The 27,093-nt window shown below is 40.2% G+C and overlaps 1 protein-coding gene and 1 long non-coding RNA gene across 4 annotated transcripts in view; both read right to left on the reverse strand.

Moving 5' to 3' along the window:
• Positions 1–24,391, reverse strand: part of LOC146499618 (uncharacterized) — a 42,986-nt gene extending 18,595 nt beyond the window's left edge. Inside the window, exons 1-2 of the long non-coding RNA XR_014870059.1 lie at positions 15,765–24,391; positions 1–14,826 (exon numbers count right to left, since the gene is read on the reverse strand). The exon at positions 1–14,826 is cut by the window's left edge and continues 18,595 nt beyond it. This is a non-coding gene — a long non-coding RNA (uncharacterized LOC146499618). The remainder of the gene's footprint in view (positions 14,827–15,764) is intronic.
• The window catches only part of grm8a (glutamate receptor, metabotropic 8a), a 296,528-nt gene that overhangs the window by 255,789 nt on the left and 13,646 nt on the right, over positions 1–27,093 (reverse strand). The window lies entirely within an intron of this gene.

A 27,093-nucleotide genomic window follows, 5' to 3' on the forward strand; every position in this document is an offset into this window, starting at 1 on the left:
CTTCAAAGCACTGAAGCTGAAGTTTGCAAGCGATGCATACAAAAAACAAGACTCTGAGATTTCCAGGTTCTCCGGGGAGGACTAGTGACTGAGGCAAACCTATGAGGCAGTAAAATAGGTTGTAATCATCATGTATTGCTTATAGTTAGGTATTTAAGTATTAGGATGTGGATTGAAGTGCAGATCTTTGGTGTTAATTCAAGAGATTTTACAAATATAACACCCAATTTTCACAGGCTCAAATGTAATAAGACAAATTAACGTAATTTTAAATGTGAATATTGTTTTTAATACTTGGATGGAAGTCTGGAACGCATGGGCATCACCAAATATTGTGTTTCCTTGCTCAAGATGTTCTTTCAGGCAATTAAAGTTGAGATCAAGTGGCTGGCTTGACCACTGAAGAATATCCCATTTCCTTACTTTGAGATTGAGACATTGAGAAATAAAATTTTTATCATTAGAGAAAAAATTACCAATAATCATCCCACAGATGTAATATTATCTACAGCTACTCTTAGTTTCATTGATGTTAAGTTAGACTCTTTTTCTCCAATTGATCTTTCTGAGTTAACTTCAATACTTACTTCCTCCAAACCATCAACGTGTCTTTTAGACCCCATTCCTACAAAACTGCTCAAAGAAGTCCTGCCATTGATTAATTCTTCGATCTTATATATGATCAACCTATCTCTAATAATCGGCTATGTACCACAGGCCTTCAAGGTGGCTGCAGTTAAACCTTTACTCAAAAAGCCATCTCTAGACCCAGCAGTCTTAGCTAATTATTGGCCAATCTCCAACCTTCCTTTCATATCAAAAATCCTTGAAAGAGTAGTTGTCAAACAGCTAACAGATCATCTGCAGAGGAATGGTTTATTTGAAGAGTTTCAGTCAGGTTTCAGAGTTCATCACAGCACAGAAACAGCTTTAGTGAAGGTTACAAATGATCTTCTTATGGCCTCTGACAGTGGACTCATCTCTGTGCTTGTCCTTCTTGACCTTAGTGCAGCATTCGATACTGTTGACCATAATATCCTATTAGAGCGATTAGAACATGCTGTAGGTATTACAGGTATTGCACTGCAGTGGTTTGTATCATATCTATCTAATAGACTCCAATTTGTGCATGTAAATGGAGAGTCCTCTTCACACACTGAGGTTAATTATGGAGTTCCACAGGGTTCAGTGCTAGGACCAATTCTGTTTACATTATACATGCTTCCCCTAAGCAGCATCATTAGAAGACATAGCATACATTTTCACTGCTATGCAGATGACACCCAGCTCTATCTGTCCATGAAGCCAGATAACACACACCAATTAGTTAAACTGCAGGAATGTCTTAAAGACATAAAGACTTGGATGGCCACTAACTTTCTGCTTCTTAACTCAGATAAAACTGAGGTCATTGTACTCGGCGCTGAAAAGCTTAGAAATATGGTATCTAACCAGATTCTTACTCTGGATGGCATTACCTTGGCCTCCAGTAACACTGTGAGGAACCTTGGAGTCATTTTTGACCAGGATATGTCCTTCAACGCACATATTAAACAAATATGTAAGACTGCGTTCTTCCATTTGCGCAACATCTCTAAAATTAGAAATACCCTGTCTCAGAGTGACGCTGAAAAACTAGTTCATGCATTTATTACTTCCAGGCTGGACTACTGCAATTCATTATTATCAGGATGTCCAAAAAACTCACTGAAAAGCCTTCAGTTAATCCAAAATGCTGCAGCAAGAGTACTGACAGGGACTAGAAAGGGAGAGCATATTTCTCCTGTTTTGGCTTCCCTTCATTGGCTTCCTGTTAAATCCAGAATTGAATTCAAAATCCTGCTCCTCACATACAAGGTCTTAAATAATCAGGCCCCATCTTATCTTAATGACCTTGTAGTACCATATCACCCTATTAGAGCACTTCGCTCTCGCTCTGCAGGCCTACTTGTTGTTCCTAGAGTATTTAAAAGTAGAATGGGAGGGAGAGCCTTCAGTTTTCAGGCCCCTCTTCTGTGGAACCAGCTTCCAGTTTGGATTCGGGAGACAGACACTATCTCTACTTTTAAGATTAGGCTTAAAACTTTCCTTTTTGCTAAAGCATATAGTTAGGGCTGGACCAGGTGACCCTGAATCCTCCCTTAGTTATGCTGCAATAGATGTAGGCTGCCGGGGGATTCCCATGATGCATTGAGTTTTTCCTTTCCAGTCACCTTTCTCACTCACTATGTGTTAACAGACCTCTCTGTATTGAATCGTATCTGTTATTAATCTCTGTCTCTCTTCCATAGCATGTCTTTTATCCTGTCTTCCTTCTCTCACCCCAACCGGTCGCAGCAGATGGCCGCCCCTCCCTGAGCCTGGTTCTGCCGGAGGTTTCTTCCTGTTAAAAGGGAGTTTTTCCTTCCCACTGTCGCCAAAGTGCTTGCTCATAGGGGGTCATATGATTGTTGGGCTTTTCTCTGTATCTATGAAGCGCCTTGAGGCGACATTTGTTGTGATTTGGCGCTATATAAAAATTGAATTGAATTGAATTGAATTGAGATACTCTAGTATTGCTGTTGCAGTATACTGTGGGGCAATATCCATTTGCACAACAAAGTGCTGTCTTTAGCATTTAGCTAAATCTGAACAGAGTATATGTCATGGTCCTGGGTCGGTGACCCAGCGCTTTAAGTTGATGATTATCATTTTTCTAGTTTGTTCTGATTTTGTATTGGTTGTTGGAGTTTGGTGTATATTCAGCCCTACCTGTGTCTGTCCTCGGTGCTTTGTTCATGTCCCCGTGTTGTTATGTAAAACAGTCTGTGTGTTTCCTGTTTTACTTTGTAGGGTTGTATCTCGTTATGTCCATTGGTTCCAGCTGTGTCCCCGCCTGTCTGCCATTTCCTAGTTACCTGGTGTGTGTATTTATAGTGCGTGTCTGCCTGTGCTCCTCGTTGGCTCGTCTGTGTTTCATGGTGTCCTGTTCCTCGTCTGCGTCTCTCTGCCTCCCACCCCATTCGTATGATCTCAGGTTTGTTATTTAGCTCACCCAGTTTAGGTTTATGTTCTGTCCTGCCCTCGGTTCTGTTATTTGTGTACTGTAAATACTCTCCCCTCACTGCCTGTTTTGCCACTCCACCACTTGTAAATAAACCTCACTCAAATCACCAGTCGCTGTCTGCATTTTGGGTCCTCCTTTCCTCCACACCACACGGCTCACCCCGCCAGCCGTGACAGTATATAGCCCTGCGCACTTCAGAATTTATTGTATTACTTCATCCATCAGTCTAATCATCAAAAAACAATACTTGATTTGTAGATATGTCCATTCTATAACATTGCCTCCACCATATTTGACATGCTTTGAGATTAGCTGTTTCTCCTTCTCCATGCTTTTCTTCTTTCATCATTCTAGTTTCATCTCTCTCTGTGCATGCTCTTGATGATTTCTTGTCTTGTCTGGCCTTCTTGTTCTTGAGTATAATCAGTGGTGTGCAACTTGTTACTTACTATATCTCCAATTATGAAAGCATCTCTTGATATCTGACCTTGACAATGATGCTCATCTTCTTCAGAGTTTTCATGACTTGGTTAGATGTTGTGAATTTGTTTTTATAAACCATGGAAATAATTCTGCCATTATGCAGTTTATTTGTCTTCTGTCGTCTCTCAGGCCTTTTGGTGTTAATAGCGAGGCCAGTTCAATCCTTTTCTTTAAGAAGTAACACATTATTGATTTGCTCACCTCAGCATGACCTTCCTCAGTTGCATTGATGTCTCTTTGGACCACATACTAAGAGTTCCAGCACTGCAGAATTCAACACTCGGAATCAACTCCAGATGAATTACCAAAATTGTGTCAAAATACCTCACTGTATCTAGAACAATGGCAATGACCCCAAAGTTCTGCAGCATTTAATATTCCCCCCACAAAGCTATGATCTTAACATCAACAAGTCCGTCTACATTCTCTTCTCCAGCATAGCTGGAAAAATGAATCTGTTTTAATCACAAATAGTCCCCAAAACAAATAATATTCTAACAGAATTAATTTTTTTTTAATACAATTATGATGAATAAAAAACAACCGATTCCATTATTTTTGAAAGCATATTAATTTTGAGTTGTACAGTACTTCATATGAAGTATATTGTCGATATGGTTTAGTTAAATTAATATAATTTTTCCTTATGGTACAGATAAAATGTGGCATCTACATTATGTTTGAAAAAAAAACTGGAGCCAGCATTTAAATTTAAACAGAAGATTATTTATTGGAAAACAAATAGCTTTAAAGACATGGACAGGTTTAAAAGGTCAAGAAAGTACGTGTTTAGCAGGGAGTCATCCCTGTGAATGATGCTGTTTGAAGGTCAAGAATGACTAAAGGATAGGCTAAAGCACAAGGGATGTTTGAAATGAACAGCCACACCAGGAAACGCTCCTATTCCACACTGTGCAACAGGAGGGTGTCAGTCCTTCAGTGGTTTCAGAGTTATTAAATGTCACCGGTATCATGAAGTTTGTAAGGACATGGTGCCATATAATGTCAGAGAAAAAAAGCCAGAGTACATAAAACTTTTTACAGCAGCTGTGATGCCAACACACACACACACACACACACACACACACACACACACACACACACACACACAAACAGACAGACACACTGTAAAAAAAAAGAAAAGAAGAGGAAAAAAAAAAAAAACAACTATACTATGATATATAGGAACAATTAACATTGGAACATCCACACAGGAAGCAAGCACAGCAGCCAAAGACCACAGAAAATCATTGAACAACCTAACAACAGGCAAAATTATCACAAAGTGGGGGCTCAAAGTTAAACCTTTCAAATGGTAAAAAAAAAAAATAGGGAGACTACGGTGTCCACAAACGCCAACCACCTCCCACAAAGCAACGGATGAACAGCAAATTGCTTCTTGCGTAGATGAGATCAGCAAATGCTTAAACTAACAATTACAACCTGAGCGATTTAGCATCAGGCTAACAATAGCTATTTAGCTTTAGCTATTCAGCTAACTATTAGCATTATTAACATTTATAAAGTGAATTAAAGTAACAAAGAAACACCCTTCAATCATGTTATGAGACTTTATGTTGTACGGTTTAGCCACCAGAATGCGCTCTCCAACTCTCTTGTGGGCAACACATGTTTGGGCAGAGCATACAGGTACATATCAAATGTTAGGGATATATCAGCTGATCAGAATACCGGATAAGTTATATAAGTTAGGCTCTGCTGACAATATTAATCGGCTAATGCTCACCATCTTCTTCTAGCATGTCAGCAAGTTATCATTTAGCTAAAACAAATGGCTGTTTTAGTCGTGAAGTTATTAAATCATAAATCAGTTTCATCTTCACTCAGCTTAATTTGCAAATGAGTAATGGCTTTCACATGCAAATGGTATTGAATTATCTATTTACAAGTGTAGTGTATTAATAGAATGTATTACAATGGCAGCCAAACCCTTCACATGTATACATATCAGTGAAGGCATGTACCTCTTTTAAATCTGATTACCATTCATGTCTTATCACTTGGGGGCGGTGGGGTTTTTCGGGGGAGGGGATGCTCGAGCAAAGATATTATCTTTACTCTGCTTTTTAACTGACACCCTGTTGTTATCATTTTCCCTTTTCTGTCCCAATCTCTGCTATTTTGTATTTAGAAATCTTTTCTCCATCATCACCGTCACCCTCTCGCTTCCTGTTTGCAATGTGTGTTTTCCTGTTCCTGTATGCATGAACTCACTGATGCTCCATGTTTATTTCTCTCCTCTGAATGCAGCCCAAAATTAGCAAATAGAGTCATTTGTAATAAATTGCATAAAGTCGCATGAGGCTGCTTAATATTTTCCTGGCACTATAATTAAATTTCGTTTGCAATGACTGTTGCAATATTCTCCACGTGAGCAACTGTCAGTAGGGATAGCTGCCTGCACTTGGTGTCTGTTAGGGTCTTTAGTTCATACAATTCAAACAATAAAACCAATCAAAACAACAGAATGTTTTCCTGAGTGTAGTCAGTTAAGATTAAACAGAAGAAAATCATCATGTCTTTAATATTTATTCTTGACCTGGTTAATCATTAATTTATCAGTAGCTCAACATTCAGCAATCAGCCCCAAACAGGCCTTACTGAAGCCACTGACAGGCATTTTGAATAGCCTAGGCAAAGCCCATCCGTATGGAGAAGAAACACTTTTTTGTGATTCTCTCTCGGGGCTCCCTGACAGATGAGAGGAAATACATCAAAGCTTTTCTAAATGTCATCCTAATTATCGCTGGTGTTGCGCCGAAATATCAAAAATACTCCAAAATACCAAAGCCCCAAGGTTTTTCTCTACGTGTAACCTCTGAAATTCATTGTCAGCTTTCAAAGCCGCATCAGGACTGGAGAAGTCAACGGCTTGTCAGGTTGTGTGTGATTCACTGTGAGTCACATCTGGCAGGCAGAGAGGGGTGATGACCAAAAGGAAACTTTGCTGACTTCAAAGAATAATTACTTCAAGTACGAGTGTGACTAGTGGTAATGATGTACACTGCCATGATTATCAAGGGAGAGCTTGATTTCCTGATACCACTGCTATGGTTGCTTGGACTGTTTTGGTGCCAAGACATTGCTTTTGTCATAACTTAAACAAAGGGTTTCACCACCATAGATCACAGGAATTGGAGGATTCACCTGATCTACCTCATTAGCAACAAGTGCTTTAAGCTGACACTGTGCAAAGGAGGTCACTCCTCGAATCTGATGAAACACCTGGCGACGCATAGCATTTTGTTAAAAGCCGAGAAATGCGCCGTATTTGATATCTTGCTGCGAGACCTCACACCGTGCACATCTACTGCGGGTGTGGTGCCTGTTATCGGACCCGGAGTTAGCACCATTCCCCAAAAACCCGAAGAGCAGAGTCCTGGCCCCTAGCCCTGCCAGTGTAGCAGAAATGATGACGATTGATGATGGCAGCAGCAGCCGTTCTTCTCTGCGTGAGTAGCTTAATGTTGTTCGTGTGTTATTTACGTTGAGTAGGCTAACCACGTTATAACATTAATGCAGTAAGGTGAACTAGCAAACACTGTCGTAGTTACATGCAGCTGTCTTCTTGTTTGATGGCAGATACTCCCTTCACCCTGGCCAAAAAGGCTAAAATGACCAAAGGAAAGGTGGAAAACAGCTAAACATGAGAGGTTTTTGGACAAAGTTTGTGTTTTTTCCATTGATTAAGCACTGCTTCCAGCCAAGAGTGATGCCATAAATCCCCTATAGCTGCAGAAAAGGCTAACATTGTTATCTTTTTACAAAAAAACAGCTGAACATGAGAGGTTTTTGGACCAATTTTGTGTTCTCCATTCTTTAAAAACCGGTTCGAGCACCGTTTAAGCACCGGCACCGTTTCAAAAGTACCGGTTTGGTACTGGTATCGGATAAAACCTAAACGATACCCATCCCTAGTCTTCAATTGCTTTCGGTCTTTGTGCAGCACAAACATTTCCACTTTCCATTATATAGGCAAGCTGTCTCCTGATTTTATGGTTGTCATAAATAGGGTGTCATGTGGATGTCAACAGACGATGATCTTTTTCACAGTTTTTCACAAGAAGAGATTTTCTCCTGGGAAGCATCCCAAAGAAGCCGTGCTTGTTTGATCTCTTTTTAATTGTACTGCCATGAACTTTTAGCATGAACATTTAACATTTAGAGCTGTAGCTCTTTGCAGTTTCTCTGCAAAGTTGGCCTAATAACCATTCGCAGATTGATGGGCAACAGCAGTTGCTTCTTTAAAATCATTACTGATGTTTTTCCTCCTTGACACCTGGATGCCCCAGACTATCGGTCTGCCAAAACTTTTGCTTTTATAGAGCTGCTCACATGTGCTCATGATCACTTAATCAAATGCATTTGATTAGCAGCATCTAACTGCTACTTCCCCTTAATTCTTATAAAAGCAATAAAGGTGTACAGTCTTTCAAACTCTTTCAATACTTTGTCTTCATTTATTCTTAAATAAACAATAATTCAACGTTATATTCAGCATTTTGTTGTTCATTAGAGGCTGTGTTTACCTCATTTTGACAGATTCTTTGTATTATGTCGTGATATGTAAAACCTTATAACTGACAGAGGATGTACTTTCCTTTTTTACCATCAATGTATGTGTTATTACGCGGCCCTGTTCCAGTTACAGGCTCATTTATAAAATTCTGACACAAGTCCCACCTTTTCCTAAATGAAGGTCATCTTGGATATTTTTCTCACTAAATTTAAAATTGGGTCAGGCTATTTGTCAATGAGGCATTTTCAAAAATCTTTCAGAGCCATGCTTGACGGACAGGAAATGCTCTTTACATGCAGCACTGTGCAGCTGTACACAAAGAAAGGCACTTTTTTTGGTTACAACGAAAGAGACCACGTCATGCAACAACTGAAACAGGATCAGAGCAGGAGCGGCGCAGTACGGTTTAAATCACAACCATTTCTTAACAAAAATGTCAACTGTCATAAAATAGATTCACCAAACTTCATCCTGAGCAGAGGTCTAAGGAGTGTATTTGTGGGAATACACAAAGCGTAAAATACAATGACAAACACCACACATCCAACAAGCTGCAACATTTTTTTCCTGTGATTTATACAAAACCTGCCTCATTAAATGCAGTAATGTTTAAAAATATGTATTTTGGTTGTCCTCTAAACTTAGACTGAGTACAAGATAACTGATTTTTATTTCAAGGATACCTATCAGCACCTATCAGCTACCACGGTGTAACTTTTTTTTTTTTTTTTTAATTATCACCGCCTCTCCGTTTTGGTTCTTTTGCCATCAGAATTATTGTCTAAAGGCCAAGACAGATGCCCAACGGATTTACTTTACCAAATGGACCATCCCGGCCTTGCCGTATTGTTCCATTTGATTGACCTTTTTTTTTATTGTTTATTTCATTTTATTTTCACTTGCTACACACGGGACAGACATGACTGGGGGAAAGAAAAGGGAGAAAGAAAGAGAGGTAGGGAAAGGAAAACAGCAGGGAAGAGGAACGGTGATAATGGGCAAAAAACAACAAACAAAACAAACAGACAAAAAATACATATATCAATCACCTGGATCACCTGTTGAGAAAGAAAAAAGAGAAAACAAGCAAGAAAAGAGCAATATAATAAACAACATCATCGCAATAATAATAATAATAATAATCTATGGGAATATAACAGCAAATACTAAATATTGAATATTATTGTGCAGCACGTAGGATCGACAGCGCACAGTGTGCTTTGAGGTAGGAGCCAAAAAGGGTGTCGTTTGTGTGTGTGAGTCCCCGTGTGTACACCTGTGAGCATGAGCGCTTGTGTTTAAAAGGTTCCTTCATGTAATGATCTGCAAGAGGGTGTGAGGAGCCACAGCCCCTTCCTCCAGGGCATGAAGCAGGTATGGAGGAGATCCAGGCTCCAGACATCCAGAGGCCCCCAGAACACAAGAGACCAAGGAAGACCAACAGAGGGGCAGCCGTGCCACTCTGCCGGAAAAAGCTGGGGAGAGTCCCAGATGAGGGGTCACTCAGCAGCCGCGGAGCAGAAGCCAGGGGGGGTTACAGTGACGTGCCCATGAGCTCCGCCGGCAGCCAGCTGTGCCAGAGTGACCAAGCCCCAGGCCGAGGGGCTGAGGGCACCCCACCCTCCGAAGGGGTCCGAGCAAGCCCCAGGCTCCAGGCCCCGACAAGCAGCCACCAGGAGTGAGCCGCTGCGTACCTGAACACCCATCCCCGGACACCAAGAATCACCAATGCACCGATGTCTGAGGGCATCTGCCACTGGCAGGGGGAGTGGTGGGGGGAGATAGGCCTCCATACCTTGGAGACCACTGTGTAACTGACCAGCACAGTATCTGACCTTCCCTCTTCCTGATGAGACAGGAGGCGGGTTAATGGCTTAAGCTTTGTTAAAACTGGAGACTTCTTCCTGTTAAAAAGGAGTTTTTCTTTCCCCATGTCGCCAAGTGCTTGTCGTTTGATTTCTGGGGTTTTCTCTGTATTAGTGTAGGATGTTTACCTTACAATATAAGGCACCTTCAGGCGACTGTGATTTGGTGCTTTTTACAGTTAATCTGAATTGATTTGAATTATGTGCACAGATTCACAGACTTCTACGTACAGATACTTTAGATATAAGAACAAGAAGACTGCAAGTTGAATCCGTGGAGCTGCTGGACTCTTTTTTTGAAGAGCATGTCGTCAAACCCTAGAATAACCATAACCGAGAAGACCGAGTGTTTGCTTTTGGAAGCCGAAATGAGTGCATGGTGCTAATCAGTGGTTTAAAGTCTGAGCCACACCTGTCCTTCACTTTCTCTATGTATGCATGCTGCTACGCTTTTTACACCCTCTGTCTTTGTGTTTCAGTAATTATTCCCCTTTTGTTCACTTCCCACCAGGACACCATTACAACAGCCACATGCACAAAAAAGGCAATAATTTGTGAAGGTGGGGGGTAAGGGCAAGAGGGAGAGAGCCAGCCAGATTAAAAAAAAAAAAAAAAAAAAGGGTAAAAAAGAGTGAGCAAGGGATGTAAAAGAGAGAGCTACTGAAAGAAAGAGAAAGTGGTGATGAAATAGTGAGACAGAGAAGAAAGGGAACCCTGGAGAGAAAGATAGAGGAGATGAAGGGACGCAGGGTTTGGAGGTGAAGTTAGATCTAGGGGTGGAGAGAGATAAAATGAGGGCTTGATGGAGGGAGGTGAGAGGTCGCACTCTCCTCTACTCTGTCAGAGCTGTGATTATTCCAAAATACACATCTCTGTCTTTCTTTCTCTGTGCCCACTCACCCAGCATGTTTTTTGTCCTCAATGATCTCTCATCCCCTGTCGTCTTTTTATCCTCATCTTTCGTTCCGATTTATAGTCTCTCTCACACCACCCTATGTCCTTCCTCGCTCCTCTCCCTCACTCATCCTCTATGCATAATTCAAGCTGAGATTCCAGCATGACGGGCATGGCCATTAAAAATACATGGGGACGCAGCGCCGAGCCCGTTTAGTGCTGCCTTTCCTCGGAGGAGGAGCACCGTCGGCTGGGGCAGCGAGGCCAGTGAGGAGAGAGAGAGAGGAGGAGCTGGAGGAAAATGAAGTGTTTCCAGTGGAGGAACTTTCCCAAGGGACAAGGAACCTTTGGAGGGATTTAAAGGAAATTAAGTTCCGAGGAAAATTCCTTTAACCCCCAAAATGCTGTTTGCTCAGGGCGAAGTGCTTCCACGCAGTTGAAAAACTTTTTGTTTTGGGTCTCACGCTCACGGTTACAAGAATGTAAACCTGGCACCTCATGCCTGATTAACTTTAATTATAAAACTTTTTTTTTCTGATTGTCCCACAACATGGCCTGGCGACCTGTACGTGGTGTATGCTTTTACTGTATGACGGTTAGAATATGCTCCAGCTCTCCTTTTTTCTCCACTTTTGTACTGGAAGAACTTATTATTTAAGGAACTTTTGGAGGAAATCGCTCAATTTTGTCTGTCTGCACAGCAACATTAAAGCCCCAGTTCTTTGGGTTGTTAGCTGCTTGTTAAGGATGCGCACAAAAGCACAAAAAGGGCATTTGCATAACATAAATGCCCGCTGAATGATTTAAATGCCACCATGACCTAAATAGCGTAGTATACTCGACCGTCTTATTAAAAAAAGGATGCAAACATTAGCTGTATAAAGTATAAAGTTTCCTTTAAAAAGAAAAAAAAACATGATTACAGCTCTCAGCTTTCTACCTTTAGCGTTTACCACAAAATGAAGCAATGTAGGAAGAAAATGAAGAAGCTGGAACACAATTAAAAGAAATTAAAGACCACCACAACCAAAGTGGATCTAATAGAAAAGTGTTTTGCTTCCTTTTTAAAACAGAAAAAAAAAGTCATTAAAGGTATGTAGTCATTGGTGAGCTCCCTAGAGGATAATTATCCAAAGTTATTCCTTACAACAGTTTCATCCCAAAGTGTCCGTTATACAGCACAAATAACATAAAAAAAACACACCCACATCTCCACACAGCTCTGCAGGAAAAGCGCCACGTTGCCTGGTTCTGTTTGACTGTGGCACAAACAAATCCCCTATTTTATCCTGCGTGCTGTGACGACTGCAGCTACTCTTCTGAAGGGGGGTGTGTGTCTGTGTATGCGCGTACTGTTGCTCAGCTCTGCCCATCAAACAGACACAGACCTGCAGCTGTGACACCGACAGAGAGCAGAGAAGTCAGAGAGCCGTCACACTACGCTCCCATTCTGTGAAACGTTGTCTTCTCTCGCATCTGCTTCAGAGTAAAACTGCACAAAAAAACCCACATACAAACAAACAATACATGTTCTGGTGCAATCACATCTGTTACATCCACTTGAATAGGGAAGTTATCTAGTATATGCCACACCTTAATCACTTCCTTATTAGTACAATACAATAACTTCAATCAGTTCTTAAATTTATCCACAAAAGTAACCTCATAGGTTTCTCAAACAGCAACAACTGTCTAAACTTTGATGGATGTCGTGACTTTGTACAAAAGTTGAGTCCACTGTGTCAAAGGTCAGGCTCTCCACACTTCAAATAGCTCAAATCCTCCTTTTAATACTGCTGACAATATCCAAAAGCAAACTTCTCCCCCAAGTGGCAATCACTGTGGAAGTGCCAAAAACTGCAGCTCTGGACCACTGCACTCCGGCCACTCAGCCAACCCTCATGTTCAAGTTAAATGACGAATGTAAAATAAAACAAAAACATTGCGGCCAAAAAATAAAAGGATGACTTTACATACACTCTATGGGATTCTCACCTGCCTGTATCTGACTAGACAAAGAGAAACTTTACTATTTAAGGCTGCGGTAAGCCTGTTTTCCTGAGGAGAGGAGGCGATCACAGGCAATGGATGTGGATTAAATGTGGGGAAAAAAAGAAAGGAACTTTTTTTTTTCTTACTCGCTTGACCTCAAGCTTAGTGGGGTAATTGGCAGAAACTGGCAAGTAATGCACTCTTCACTCTCTGCTTATCTGTCACTCTCACACACACAAAACATACACACGTGTTAATATTCCAAAACTTCAGAGAAACAATTTCACACAGAAACTCCAGTCCCACATGCAGCAACGTAAACAAATCTTATTTTTTTAAAAACAAAATCTCCCATTCCTCATTTTATTAACTGTCAATCAGTACATCACATGTTTTTGTTTTTTTTTTTTTTAAATGGGAACATAGATGGTGTGTGATACAGACAAAAAAAAGAGTGTCATATCAAGCATGCGTCATCTCCTCAAAGGAGGACATCTATTTTAAACACTCACAAGCACACATCCTGTCAATGCCCCTTCAAAGATGTCGCTTCTTGCAGGAAGATGCTGTCTTTCTGCTAATGTTGTTTCCATGTCTTCTTGCCTTTTCGTTCATAAATAATACGCTTCTGCTATTAACATGGTCAGGAAGGCTGCAGGAGATGGCAAGCCGACAAGACCACAGATGCAGAGGAAGATAGATTGAGGCACACCAAGAGCAGGAGAGCTGGGATGTGGGAACACCAAACACTTAACCTCTTTTTTCCTCTCGGTCCTCCCACCTGTTCTCTGCGATCTAATGCAACATCACTGCAAGATGTAAAAAAAAAAAAAAAAGTCTTTGCAACCTGCATTTTCCCTCGAGTCTTCCGCTTCTCTTTACTGAACTCTTTCCCTTTGACGATTACACTTTTACTGCCTTCCCTCTCCTTATCTACCACCTTTACTGCCCTGCTTTTTACTGCCCCCGTCATCCTCTTTCAAGAGATGGAAAAGAAGTACAGAGTGAAAATAAATGGAGGAACGGGGATAAGAGGGAGCAAAATAATGACACACACAAAAAAAAGAGTGAAACGATATTAAGAGGTGAATCTGAATAACAAAGAGGCGAAAAGATGGGGAAAAATGAAAGGAATGAAGCGCATCATTTTCTCTGTACAACTTGTTTCATATCCGCAGCTTTTATCACCAAACATCATGAATCTTACTGGATGATGTTCAGTGCTCCTTATCAAACACACACATACTGCCCATTGATTTTTAGCTCTACACCAGCAGCATGTTATTAAAATGGGGCCCTTAAAGCATCCCATTCTCCCCCCTTTGAGTTTTCCTCGGTCTCATTTTCTCTACTTATCTGTCCTACTTTCAGTCACATTTATTAAAAAAAAGAACTCTATGCTGGAATGTTTTCTAATCCCTGAACTATGTGGCGTTCTCTTGTTTTAAGTGCACAAAGTCTTCAACAGCACTGACACTTGAAATGCATCTTGAAAGATAAGGCAGACTTAATGAAGCACTTTTTTTGCCCCTCTGTTTTTTTCCCCGTAAATATTAAAAATGTATTCGAATGCAGCGTTTTTTCATGTCGACTTCCTGTCGACGCCCTAGTAACAAGCTTGAGAAATAATATATGAGTCATGTCTCATTAAATTTTTTTTTTACTTCTTTTATTATTGTTTTACGCTGAGATCTCAGCGGATTTCAATTTTGAGGTAACAAAACTGGCTTTACAGGGAAGAAACAGCATGCCAATGTCTCTACCTATGTTGCTCCACAGCACACTGTTGAACTTATTGTCCCGGTGTTCATTCTGCCACCTGTGGCAGTGATGCAGACTGATATAATCCTTTAGAATCCACACAAATTGATTACTGTGACCAGAAAGCAACCGCTCAGATCATTTTTGACAGCAGAAACAGAAGAAGAAGCACCTTTTCCACAACAGCTGTTTATTATTCCAGTCAGAAACAATGCTATAGTATACAGTATTTTTTTAAGAGCTGTCTAGCAGACAGTGTTGGGAAGGTTACTTTTAAAATGTATTCCTTTACAGAATACATGCCCCAAAATGTATTCTGTAACGTATTACGTTACGTTACTCAATGAGAGTAACGTATTCTGAATACTTTGGGTTACTTAATATATTATCATGCTGTTTACAACTACGTGAATGTCCTATTGCTGTGATTTATTACTGTTACTGAAGGTTCGCGGCTCTGAACCATAGTAAAGGGACCTCTGGCTAATATGATGGGTTCTGTGTCGGGCTCGTAGCCGAAAACTAGCTTTACTTTGTTGTTTGGGTCAACTTTGCTAGCAAGAGACAGAGAGAGGCGTTGAAAGGCTGCTCCAACGGAACTTATTGTTTCGGAGGAAAACACGAACACAGCGTACAGTCGAGTCTTAATAGCTTACTTACAACTGGGCTCGTCAGGCACTCTTCTTGGCTGCAGTGGTTATTATTATATTTACATGCTTCCAGCTCCCGTTTTTGCTCGATGACAGCTCATACTTTTCCTTTATCTCCCTCCCTCGCTCACAGACACATAACGTGTATGGCAGTCTATTCTCCCTGCAGCACAGACTACACTGCCTATGATGCTACATTCTTTAGCGCTATACCTGTAGCATTCTGCCTATTAGCTTAGCACAACAACAACAACAGGCGCTCTCTCACCCAGGAAACACGCAGAGACCCTGTAACCATGGCAACCGTAACGCTGCCGCCTGGAACAACAGAACATAGCTGTCAAACAAAACCCAAACAGGCCTGACCCGCCACAATATGAAACAGGGAAGTACCGCCGTGTAATCCATTTCAACAAAGTAACTGTATTCTAAATACCACCTTTTTAAACGGTAACTGTAACGGAATACAGTTACTCATATTTTGTATTTTAAATACGTAACGGCGGTACATGTATTCCGTTACTCCCCAACACTGCTAGCAGACACAACAGTGAGTTGATACACTTGAACTGGTGATATTATTTTTAACATAATGTGTCCTCCTATTAAAAACCGCATCTTTGTTCATTTTCAGGTTGCTAACAAATTTCACACCTATGTAGTTTCTTGCGTGTTTGTGTGTGTGTAGGTGTGTGTGTGTGTGTGTGTAGGATATTCTGACCAAACTGCAAACTGAAAGATGACCCAAATAGCTTTTTCAGATGTTGTATGCAGCATTTGCACTAAGCCAATACGGCACACTCTCCTTGCTGATAGAAGCATGATCACAAGTTTGTGTTTTAGTTTATTTTGGGAAGAGCAGAACTTAAGACCAGTCCTTTGAGAACTTAGTTTTAAAAAAATGAAACAGCTTTGTTTTGTTTTTTTAACCCAAAAGAGAGGAGCCAATTTACAATAATAATACAGAAAGGCAGGAGGTTCTCATATTTAATGTGTATATTTGGTTGATTAAACAGCTAAAATGCTTCAGTGATTATCAAAACTGCCTATGATTATTTTCCTGTTGACTGACTAATCAACTAATTGCCACGGCTATATAAGCACAGTTCAGTGTGAAACGCACACAGACACCGTGAACATTCAGATTTAAAAGTTATCTTCACACATAAATGTATTTATGCATCTGTATGACAAAGTCTTCGAAGCACAATCTCCTGCATTCTAATTAGACCGCAACTGATATATGCTCATGACTGATACCAATACCAATATTTGGTAACTTAAAAAGCCGATATATCAACCAATATCTTTTACTTCTGGACAAATTTCCATAACACTTGTTTTTGAGTAGTTATTTTTTATTATCTTACTAAGATAATATGGCAATGCAGTTTAAAGATTTATTGTCACAAGTTGTGGATTATTCGCTTACACTCTGTCCAACTCTGCTCAGATAAGCTGATTGTTGTGCTTGTGATCTTCCAAACATCTTCCAAACATGCGTTGCTACCGGATAAGTTACAGAGTGCTCCCTGGTGGACAAACTAAGGAACATCAACACTCATAGCATGATTATATTGTATTTCTCCTTTTCTACATATATTTTTTTTCAATTCATCAGCCATTACAAATGTCAATACCAATATGTTAGGCAATAGCTACTATTGGCCGATATCAGAGGGGCCAATATATCGATGAAGCTGATTTATCAGTCAAGCTATAATTCCAACAGTTTTGGGAAGGTTACTTTTAAAATGTATTCCATTACAGATTACAGAATACATGCCCCAAAATGTATTTTGTAACGTATTCCGTTACGTTACTCAATGAGAGTAACATATTCTGAATACTTTGGATTACTTAATAGATTATCAAGCTTTTGATATATCGTATAGAAAACTATTCCGCGCGCATGTAAAATAGGTCTGAGTCTCTGAACTGTCGTAAAGGGACCTCTGGCTAATGCATCGGGTTCGGTGTCGGGCTCGTAGCCGAAAACTAGCTTTACTTTGTTGTCTGGGTCAACTTTGCTAGCGAGAGACAAAGAGAGGCATTGAAAGGCTGCTCCAACAGAACTTATTGTTTCGGAGGAAAACACGAACACAGTGTACAGTCGAGTCTTAATAGCTTACTTACAACTGGGCTACACTGCCCATAAGGCTACATTCTTTAGCTCTATGCCTGTAAAACTCTGCCTATTGCCTTCATATTAAATAATTTTTTAACAAGAATTTTTAAAAATATTTCTTCACGTCATTATGGGGGCCGCAAGTAGAGGTGACATGGGCATTAGAGGCACAGGCATTAGAGCCTCTTAATGCATGTTTTGTTTAGGTTTCCACCGGCGTGGAATTACCAAAAACAGAGAGGGCATAGCCTAATATATGAAACAGGAAAAGGCCACTGTGTAATCCCTTTATTTCAACAAAATAACTGTATTCTGAATACCACCTTTTTAAACAGTAACTGTAACGGAATACAGTTACTCATATTTTGTATTTTAAATACGTAACATGCCAGTACATGTATTCTGTTACTCCCCAACACTGAATTCTAATGCCTAATTTTCACACCATATCTTCTCATACTAACTACCAGGGCTTCTGTGCAGGCTGGTTCACAAATCACACACTATCATCAGGTGAGTAAAACAACAGAAGCCTCAAAGGTGACAACGTTCTAAATTACTTTTGGCTTCAGTTTCTGGTAATATTGCTGCGCCACAGCAAAGTCAGGATCCAAAACAAACAAAGCAGAGTACATAAAATAACCTCCACAATATCCGCATCTAACCGCACAGCAAGGAAAGAAGCCAGCTACCAAAGAGATAGATTACACCAGTCTAACTCTCCGTTAGATTAAGTGGCAATTAGGCCTGTGTGATATGAGGAAAATCCGTCATCTGTGACAACATTGTTAAATGTAGCAATGATGATATGACTGGCAATTAATAAATATTGATTTGTGCAAATAAGCTAAACAGATCCTATTTCTTTCTGCTTTAATAATTGCATTACTCACAAAGGCACCAAATGTTGAATAGCCAAAGCGCTCTGAATAAAGAGATGACATAAATCATTTTGAAAATGCTTCTACACTGTAAATGCAAACAATGTCCTTAAGTTAATTTAAATCTGTGACTTTACCTCAATTCTTACTGGTTTTTGAAACGTTCTGATATCAAGTTATTTATACTTTTACCCAAGAAGTATATTTGTCTCAGTTATGTAGTACAACTCCTGCAAGGACAAGTGCATTGATTCATGAAACTGTTATTGTTTGCCTTCCAGTCCTTAATTTAGTACTTCTGTAGCTCAACACTTCAGTTTTGTGAATCCTGCAGCGACAAATAACACCCAGCAGGTGTTGTTGTCCAGTGTCGGTGTTTTATGTTAATACAACCAGTGTTTCTGAACTGTATTGTGTATGGAGCTTGCAACAGAGAGTGACGGAGATTAGTAAATAATACAAAACATAATGTAAATACAAGTTCAAGCTTTTTCAAAACAATCTGAGCCATTATTATTCAAATATATTTGACATATACGTATATAGTTTTAAAGTAATGCATTCAACTTAAAGCTCTTCTATTTTTGCATATTGTTGGGTTCACATGACCATTTAAGTGTCACACTTCTTAAGTGAACAACTTAGTTAACTTACCCTTCTTAAGGTAAAGTTTCTTATATATGCACACTTACGGGAGCTCCTCAGCCATGGAAACCCATGTCATGAAGCTCCCAGTGCACAGTCTTTGTGCTGATGTTAATGCAGAGAGCATGTCGAAACTTTGGCATCAAAATGCCAAAGTTAGGAAATCTGCAGATACTGAGTCTTTTAGGTGTTCTTATAGAACACTTTCTACTTGAGCATTCAAAACCCTTTATCCTCCCATTCACACAAGTATTTCTACATCCAAGAGTTTTCTATCGTACATTCACACCTACATTCATACTCTGGGAGTAACTTGGGGTTCAGTACCTTGCCCAAGGATTCATGTAGCCAGGAATTGAACCTTCTAATTAATAGAGGACCTGCTCTTCAACCTGCTCTCATGAGCTACAGCCAACACTTTTTTTATGGCCCAACACTTGTCAACAATTTATGCCAGCTTATCAAATTTTAACTCCAGAAACAAGTGAAGGGATGAACATAACTGAGAAACCAAGGGACACAGCCTGCTCATAGACTGTGTTGGGGAGTACATGTACCAGTGTTACATATTTAAAATACAAAATATGAGTAGCTGTATTCCATTACAGTTACCCTTTCAAAAGGTGATAATTAGAATACAGTTACTTTGTTGAAAAAAAAATGGATTACACTGTGGTCTTTTCCTGTTTGATATGTTAGGCTATCCCCTCTCTAATCCCAATCTAATTTTGGTAATTCCACACATTGCTGGAAACTCAAACAAAACACGAAATAAGAGGCTCTAATGTAAGCGTCCTGTTAACGTTGGTGGTGTCAGTTACACAATGGACCCAGAACCAGCACAACAGAGCCAGCAGTGCACGGGCAGGAATGCATTCCTAATTGGAAATTCCGACACCACTTCATATGGGCAATATCTGACCATTCAATGCAAACACTGTTTCCCCGCAACCAAGCTGCTCTCAGCATCAAAACACTCCCTGTCCAACCAAAAGAAACATCTGGAAGTAAGTTCTTTTTTAAACAAACTAGCAGTAGCCTACTGCAACTACCTTAGTTCAGTTGCGGTTGCTACCTGGGTTATGGGCCACTTCCCTATCTTTTTATTCCCTATCGTACTATTACTGTGTGATTTATTACTATTACTGAAAGCTACTCGCTACCAAGCTAACATTGTTAGCTTGCGTTAGCTGAGGTTAGTTCATAGACTGCAGACTGTTATACTGGATGGATAGCATTGACAACCTGCTCGCTGCAAATAATCATGTGCAGTTCTGAAAGCAGTCTATAAACTGACCTCAGCTAACAACAGCTAACAATGTTAGCTCGGTAGCAAGTATTCTTCATTAATAGTAATAAAGCACACAGCAATAGTACAGTCATGTAGTTGTAAAAAGCATGACAATTTATTAAGTAATCCAAAGCATTCAGGATACGTTACTTACATAGAGTAACTTAACAGAACATGTTACAAACAACATTTTGGCCCATGTATTCTGTAATCTGTAGTGAAATACATTTTAAAAGTAACATTCCCAACACTGCTCATAGACTACTGGCTTGTCAATCACAATGTATTCCTGTCCTTAACACTCTATCAAGCCATTAATCATAAAATAAGCATGACTTAATTCAAGAAGATGTAAAGCTACTGAAGCCAAACTCATCTGGATAGTTTTTACTGACTTCACTTTTAAGACTCTCAGGCTATGTCCTTCTTTTAAATGGCATCTTTATGTTTTTAGACATTCTTATCAAATACCCAGCACGTGCCCCATGGCTATTGATGAAAAGATTATGGTCATTTTGGCTGTCAACAGACCTCTGCAAGCTATTCGAAAAAAAATCCTTCTAAAACATTAGCTGGTATCATCAAAAACAGTGGAGAATAAGCATTATCACATGCTACCCTCTCTGTTTTTAATGATATTTAAATGATGCCGCTAACTTTTCATTTACATGATGTGTTTAGTTTCATAGCCCTGGCAACCTTGGCTGAGGAGCTCCTGTAGGTCTGGGGTGTACCCTGCCTCTCGCCCTGTGACAACTGGGGCAGGCTCCAGCCCTCCCCCCCTGCAACAGATGGATGGAGTTATGATGCTGGTCTTCACCTGTCAGGCCTCTGGTATATTGGAGAGAAGTAAAAGCAATATGCTTTTGACCACCTGGCATACATTTACCAGCTGTCACAATTAAATCTTATCATTAAAAATAACATTCATTAGCAGTAACTGCTACTGGTGATACAGTCCTTGCTTGCCTTACCACCCACTCCTACCTCCACACTTCACTTACCGTGCACTGAAACAAACCTTGAAACTCCAGTAAGTTTTACTTACTTGCATCACATTTACATCATGAAACAGTGAATATCTCATTTTGGAATAAAATCGCTCGACTTCTAGAAACCACTTTTCACTCTGTGTGTGTTTGTGTCCTCCCTCAATCTCATTCTCTCTCCTTGTCGAGTTCATTTATTTCAAATGAGAGAATCCATTACTGCGGCATCATTCCACTGCAGATAACGCTGTCTTCCAGAGCAAGTGGTGAAATCAAGCATGCTGAAAACATTTCATCAGGGAACTAAAGTAACAACAGAAATTCATGTTGGAATGACAAGTGTTGTGAAACACAGGGTCCTTTCATACAGCTGGCACACTGGTTACACGCTGATAAATGGCATGCAAGTGTGGATTCAATAATAGAACGCAGATACAAATAACCAGCAAAAATTAGCAAGCAAAGTACTTTATTTTCCTCAGTAATTGTCTGCACTTGTTCAGCTGTTTCAGATGTAGTCTCTATCTCCTTCTCGCAGTGGACATTTTTTTTTCTGAAACAGAGGTGTGACTAATTGCACTAATGTCTGTGTTCCGTGAAAGTGTGCCAGGGTCCTGGTATTGTACACGCTGGCTCACTGGCATAACCTCCTGGCTCAGGACACAATGGGTGTAGACTCAGTAGTTATCACTGGCAGCCCACAGAACCCCAGATCCCACCGCAACACATTGGTTTCCTTTAACTCTCCCAAAAACATGCAGCGCAACGGTTTTGCTGCAAGATACAAAAGAGGAAATTGAGTTGATCCCTGGGCACTGCAGCGAAATTGCCTGACTGCTCCTTAATGGTGGGAACAGATCAAAGTGGAGGAAATAATTCCCAAAATTCAAAGACATTAATAATGTTTCCATCCCTTCAGGTGAGGTGCAAAATTCACCCATTAATAATGCTATTAGTTATACTCGCATTTAGAAAAGTCAAAATGTCCGCAGTAAGTAAAGCCCTGTGAAATATAACATAACAAATGTGCCAAGTCTGTATTGTCCAGCTGTGATGTGTGAAACCTTTGACTGTCTGTAATGGCTTCACTTATCCCTTATCTGAGCTTTTATTCAGCCGCAAACCTGATGAAAGGAGCAGGGGAGATAGAATCTCATTCCACTATAATGCACTCCATACACTGGTGCTCTCCATGCACAAACATACAGATAATACTGACAGACTCAATCTCTTTTACTCACCCCACCTCTCTCAAACACACATACATACGCACACAAATACATTCGATTAAGGCCTTACAGGAAAACCCTTTCTCTCGAGCAGGCACGCACATTCATGGTCAAGTGGACACAAATAAATCCACACATTAACACAAGCACAATCAGCGGTTTCATTACACATTTATAATGACCTCTGAGTTCCTTTCAGAGATCTTGATTAAACTTTAAATTACATTCCACATTTCGCCTCATAAACAAAAAAAAACTTTACAAGTAAATAGACCTGCATTGTTACGCTGGGTTTTGTCTGGATGAATGAGTGGCGAGATGAAACGCGGACCTCTCCTAGAAAGGTTCTGAGCATTTTAAAGGTTTTAAATGGTTTCTTTGTTTAGCTGCTTGATTGGGTTTTTATTCTTTTTACAAGATTATGGCATATCCATCATGCATAGGTTTTTTTAAAGGCTCAAATCCATTTAAACAATTTGTACTTAATGGAAAATGACACCGGACAGTAATAGTTTACAGTCTTTATAAATATAATTGTTATTACAGATAAATTAGAAAATAATTATATTACTGTATTTTTCAGACCATAAGGCGCACCGGATTGACTTAACAGTCAGATAAGTCAAATTTTACTCAACTCATTCTTCTTGCTTCTTCCTCCTCCTTCCGTATCATTGATTCATTAATGTTGAATTGTCTCGCAGCTGCTCTATTCCCATGTTGTTGCAGTATATTAATGACTAACCTGGTATTGTGGATTAATTATCTCAGTTGTTCTCCTGACTGAAGTTTGGTCCGTTTACAGCATCCTGCCATGCGATTGCATTCGTCCCTAACCATCGGGAACCCTCACGTTAACTTTTATTGAGTGGAAAAAAAGTTAGCGTTCAGCTAACATAGCTGTGTTGCTAGTGATCACGGAGCACACCATTATATACCAGCTAGTCCAACTTCAGTAACCCTACAAACGTCACTGCTGTTTAGTTTTCTGTCTTCATTTATGTTGGAAGTGATAGCAGAGCTGTACGTTTAATTTTTTCAGAAGTCTCTCAGTCAGAACATGCTATATCATGTTTAGGTGGAAACTAGTGAGCTAACCTCCTAACTTCTAACTGCATTAAATTTAATACATTCTATTTTCATGGATGCCTGGATGTTAAACTTAATTGTTACAACTGGTAAAGCAGCAACACTGATCATTTATTAAAGATGAAGGAATTTAGACTTCGTAGCTTACCAAAGTCGTACTTTGACAGATTTTTGAGCACCGTATGCCACATAAAATTCTTTTTGAGGTCAGTAAGCACAACCAGAATTCATACATATGGCGCACCGGACTATAAGGCGCACTGTCGATTTTTGAGAAAATTAAAGGATTTTAAGTGCGACTTATAGTGCGAAAACTACAGTAATAAGAAGAGAGTGAGAAATGACAACACTGAAAAAACCCTTCAAAATAATTGAAAAAGATGGATGGATGGATGGATGGATGGATGGATGGATGGATGGATGGATGTCACATGTCAAAGTTCATGAAAGAATGTGGCTTAGGGTTACCAAGTTGCATCTAAAAAAACCACTTCTCCAATAATGTCCTTTGAACAGAAAATGCCAAAGGGGGTTCCCTGATCATAATGGACGATGCAAGTGTACCTCATACCAACCATCAAGCACGATGGTTCAAGGGGTAATGATTTGGGTTTGTTTTGCAGCCACAGGACCTGGGTAACTTGCAGTCATTGAGTGCAATATGAACTCCTGTGTATACCAAAGAGTTCTAGAGTCAGATGCGAGGCCATCTGTCTGACAGCTACAGGTTGGCCCAAACTGGAACATGCAACAGGACAATGATCCCAATTACAGCAGAATCAAGGTGATGCAATGGTCCAGTCATAGTGCAGAGCTCAACCTGATTTTAGGACCTGTGCATAGATCAATGCCCATAAACCTTAATGAACAGATGAAAAAAACATTGTAAAGAACAGTGGGCCAAAAATCCTCAACAATGATGTGAGAGCCTGATAAAGTCAAACAGAAAACCATTACCTCAAGTCATTGTTGCTAAAGGTGGTTCTACAAGCTTTTGAATTATCAGGTGTATGTAGGTGTTTACAGGACTGCATAGAAACCTGTGAAAACGTTATTTTTCAAATGACAGTATGACATTGATTGGGAGGATTGGAGGTGGTGTGCAAAGTAACTAAAGCTGGCCAAAGCAGCTAAAAATAACACACCCTGTATGAGAGAACACATTGGATATGGAGATGGCCATCAGCTAAAGTGGACTGGCATCTGCTGGGATGGCTGAACTTGACTTTGTCGCTAGGCCAGACGTTCCCAAAGTGTGGGGCCCGCCCCCTAGGGGGGGGGGCGCAGTGCCATTGCAGGGGGGGCGCTGCATGACAAGGGAAAAAAACCCAAAAAACAACGCTTGGACACTGCTAGCACGGGCGCCCACACAAACGCAAAGCAGGAGATGAAGCATCGCTGAATATGTTTCCAAACCAACTTCATTCTAAGCCAAAGACTAGAAAATATGGTGAAGCATATCTTCCCTTTGGTTTCACCTGCACAAGTACCGAGGTAGGTCTCCCTGCAGGATTGGTTTTCCCTTCGTTGGGAGCAGCGCTGGGCTGTTTAAATCACGGACAAACAGTATCCCACATTCTTGATTTTTAGTTCACAAACACTTGTTGTAACGACTAACTACTCCTGACATTTTGGAGATCTTAGCTCTTTATACAGTAAAGTTACAGTGGGATACAAATAACATCAGGCTGATCCTGCCACAATTTGTTCCCCCGGTTCAAATCACGGACAAACAGCATCCAACAGTTGTTCATGTTTTTGAACCCATTTTGCAGAGGGATGATGCAGATGTCTTGATAGCAATGTTGAATATTATTACACGGGAAAAAAAAAACAACTAAATGTAAAATAATTACACCATGACGCCTCTGCCTTTCTAAATGGAGGGACAGTAACTGCGTGTATATGTAAGCATGTAAAACCTGCAGATAGTCAGATTAACAGTATTTTGTCTCTATCTGCCATTCTGCAATTCATCTCATGTAAACAATAACGTGCACACAGCGTGACGTGAAAAAAAGGCACATACCTTTGACGTTGTGTGAAGAACTCTGTATACCTCGTCCACACGTAAACGCAAAAAAGGAGTTTTAAAAAATCTCCGTTCTCGGGATTCGAAACGCCGTTTACGTGGACGAAACAGCTGCGTTTTCAAAAATACCCGTGTGGACGTAGCATAAAAGACTTAGTAGTTTATTTTCTTACTACCTGTAATTTATTGCACATTACTTGTATTTGCTTAATTGTTCACTAAATGTTTGAGGTGTGAAATAAACCGCAATGGAGCAAAATATGGGTGTGTGTGGTTGGAGGATGTGTTCGTGCATGCGTGCGCGCGTGCGCGAGGGGGGGCGCGAACATTTTTCTTGTAAAACAAGGGGGGCCCAGCAAAAAAAGTTTGGGAACCACTGCGCTAGGCTGAGTTAGCTCTATGCTCCATTAATATTCGGCTTCATACTTTACTAAGCACGTTCATATTTGGGGGTTTCCTGCTTGCTATTTTCAAACCCACATCACAAGACTAGCACTGTTCAGCTGCAAATAAATCCACTTTCGTCCCTGTTCACACCTAACATATGGCTCTTGTTAATGAATCTCCAGGCAACACTCTACAAATGAAAGTAATAAATAATTTCAGAAGGACAATTAAGTCTCCCTTCATTAAACATTTGCTCATTAAGTCTGCCTTCGTTAGTAAAGGTTGGATGATCGCGTCCTGCCCAGCTGCAGCAGTCGTGATATTTCCCTGTTGCAGATAATTCGGAGTGAAGCAATGTGCACAAGTCAACACGAAACAGAGACCCACTCATGTCCTAATGAGCCTTCCTGCTTGCTGTTCGGAGTGCTCTGTGGCTTCATTATCATCACCCTCTTAATGCATAATGCTTCCATGAAAGAAATCCACACCATATCATTACACTCTAGAGAATGTCACACTCTCCCCTGCTCACCGTCTTTCTGGATTTTTGCCTTTTATATCTTTTATTTGTACCTTTATCCTTCTGTCTATCTTCCTTGTCCAAGCTTCCTTGCAAAGTCTCCTTCACACGCGTTCCGCTCACTGGTGTCTTTCCTGTCATTATTTCATCAAAGAGTGTGCAGGATTAGAACAAGACCGTGTAACAAACCGACCTGACCTTGAGACTAATAGCAAATCCCTTCAGACTTGTGTCTGAATAAGCATACGAATGAAATTACAGCATTTCCTGTTAATAGCATTTTAATGCAGCTGTTGTCATCGTTGTGGAGCTTGATGCCAAATTGATTTGTAAATTCAGAAGGCAATGATGTGTCTGAAAAGGAGATTGTTTTAAGTGAGCAAAACACTCAGTCGTCATTGCATTTCAACAGCTTGAACAAACATATGTTCTCAGTAATTTGCATTCCAGCGCTTCTTTAACAGAAAGAATGTGATTTTGTTCACACCAAAACGGAAAATGGAGATTTCTCAAATGCTGTTAATATTGTGAAAGAGTTTAAGTGGGGCCACAGTCTTCTTCTTTTCTTTTTCTTTTTTTTTTGTTATTGGCAAGTACTTATGTTTTTAACATAACCGGGTGAAAACTAAATTGCCATCTTTCATCTTCAGTTCAAGTGCTTTCTACAGCCA

This window comes from Neolamprologus multifasciatus, chromosome 17, assembly GCF_963576455.1.
Source record: "Neolamprologus multifasciatus chromosome 17, fNeoMul1.2, whole genome shotgun sequence".
NCBI classification, from domain to species: Eukaryota; Metazoa; Chordata; class Actinopteri; order Cichliformes; family Cichlidae; genus Neolamprologus; species Neolamprologus multifasciatus.